Genomic DNA, 2,500 nt, shown 5'->3' with positions numbered 1-2,500 from the left:
CATCTATCCACTTCTTAATATAGAGTTCCTTCCCTTGTGTCCCGATGTTCTTGTTTAAAAACAAAGGTTGATTTAGAATTGTTTCCCTTCCAAACGGTTTGAAGTCTATCTCTCCCAAAAAAGACCCCCAAGCACTTAGAACTTCCTTGTAAAAATCTGGTATTCCTGTTATCATCCAGTTCTTCAATTTCATCCATAGAATATTGTCTCCTATTTTTAAATTCCCACACTTATTCAGGTAAAACTCCATTATTTCCTTCCAATCCTCTTTATTTTCGTCATCTAGATATTTCTTAACCACCTTTACCCTCATGCTCTTAATCTTTTGTTCTAGGTCTACTAGTCCCATCCCTCCCTCCTCTGCCTGCCCAATCAAGGTATTGTAAGCAATTCTTGGGGGTTTTTTGTCCCATAAGAAATCCAATATAATTTTTTTCATTCTTTGTCTCACCCACAGCGGCACTGAAGCTACATGCGACACATACCACATTTTTGATAACATTAAAACATTTATTATTAAAACTTTTCCTTTTAGATTCAGAAACCTGTTTCTCCAAAAAACCAACCTTTTTTCCATCCCCTCCACTATTTCCTCCCACATAATGCCCTGTGCTTTCTTTTCATTCTTTCCTAAAACCACCCCTAAAATCTTCATCTCCTGCACTTCCGTGAACTTTACACATCCAGCTAAATCCGGAACCCTCCCAAATCTCATATATCCAGTTTTCTCTTGATTTACCTTTGCTCCTGACCCTCGACAATACCAATTAACTTTCTCCATTACTTTTTCAACACTCTGCAAATTTTCTACTATTATTGTGGTGTCATCCGCATATTGATAAATCTTGCTTAGCTCCTTTCCTCTATTTATCTCTACTCCTTTTATTTCTTTACAGTTTTTAACTATCAGCCCTAAAGGCTCTGCAACTAGAGAGTATAATTGTGCTGATAGAGGGCATCCTTGTCTTATTGATCTAGATAAAATGAAAGGCTCTGTTAAAAAACCATTACACTTTACTTTTGTTAACACATCTTTGTATAACATTTTTAACCACTTTTTAAAATTCTCCCCAAAACCAAACTGCTCCAAAATCGAAAATAAAAACCCATGCTCCACTCTGTCGAAGGCTTTTTCAAAATCCAAATTAATCATGTAACAATTTTTCCTTTCTCCACTAGCATAACTCACCACATCTCTTATACTACTTGTTACATCCAATATGTCCCTTCCAATGACTCCATACGCCTGATTTGTCTCTATTATACTTGGTAAAACTTTTTTCAATCTGTTCGCTAGAACCTTTGCTAAAATCTTCAAGTCAGTGTTTAACATAGTTAATGGTCTATAATTCTTTAAAAGCATCTTATCTCCCTTTCTTTTATATATTATTTTCATCAAACCCATACTCATTTTTTGATTAAAAGGCTCCTTCTTAAATACCTCATCATATACTTCTTGCAGAATCAGACTTATTTTATCCTTGAAAACTTTATAAAACTCATTGCCTAAACCATCTATACCCGGACTTTTCCTGCTTTTCAAATGATTTATTGCTTGTATTATTTCTTCCTGCTGTATTTCTTTCTCACATTCCATTTTGTCTGTCGCTTCCACTCTTTTTGTTATTTGTTGTAATAGTACGTTTCTCCTATTTTCATCTATTCCTTCGGCTTGAAATAATTCTTCATAATAACTTCTTACTTCTTCCAAAATTCCCTTTGTTTCTTTAACTATCTCGCCTTTTTTATTTTTCAACTCTTTTATCATTTCCGATTTAGCTTTTCTCATTTCTAGGTTGAAGAAAAACCTGGTGCATTTTTCTCCCTCTACTGTATACTTTGCTCTGCTTCTTAACATTGCCCCATTACATTTACTCTCTTCAAATTCCTTCAACTTCTCCTCCATTACTATCACATTTTGTACATTCACCTCCTTCTTGTTTAATTCTTCTTTAAGGCTCTCTCGTATCTCTTTTTCTTTAGTCCTTTTCACTTTCTGGATCAACTTACTATACCTTATTGAGTATTTTTTTATTTCATATTTAACATTCTCCCACCACCATCTTTTGTCTTCCCTGTACCTTCCATCTTCCTTTCCTTCTTCTATTATCTTTTCTATCCCCTGTTTATAGCTTTCGTCTTTCAAAAGCTCTGTGTTTAAGATCCAAACCCCTGGTCCCCTGATTTCATCTTTAAAGTTCATCCTCATTAAAACCATTTTATGGTCACTCAAGGAGGTTTCTTTATAAGATACATCCTCTATAAAAGCTTCTAGGTTTCTTGTGCATAAAAAGTGATCTATTCTTGTTTGACACAGAAAATTCCCAACTAGTTGTTTCCTAGAAAACTCTCTTTTCTTTTCGTTCCTCTCTCTCCATACATCTATCATATTTGTCCCCTCCATCAACCCCTTCAATTCTTTTCTCCCTGTATCTGACTTGAACACCATTCCATCCACCATATCTCTCTTACTAAAAACTGTATTAAAGTCACCAGCCAT

The sequence above is a fragment of the Pseudorasbora parva genome, chromosome 6 (genome assembly GCF_024679245.1).
Source record: "Pseudorasbora parva isolate DD20220531a chromosome 6, ASM2467924v1, whole genome shotgun sequence".
Classification (NCBI taxonomy): Eukaryota; Metazoa; Chordata; class Actinopteri; order Cypriniformes; family Gobionidae; genus Pseudorasbora; species Pseudorasbora parva.
The sequence above is the reverse complement of the archived record's forward strand: the minus strand, read 5'-3'. Positions refer to the sequence as shown.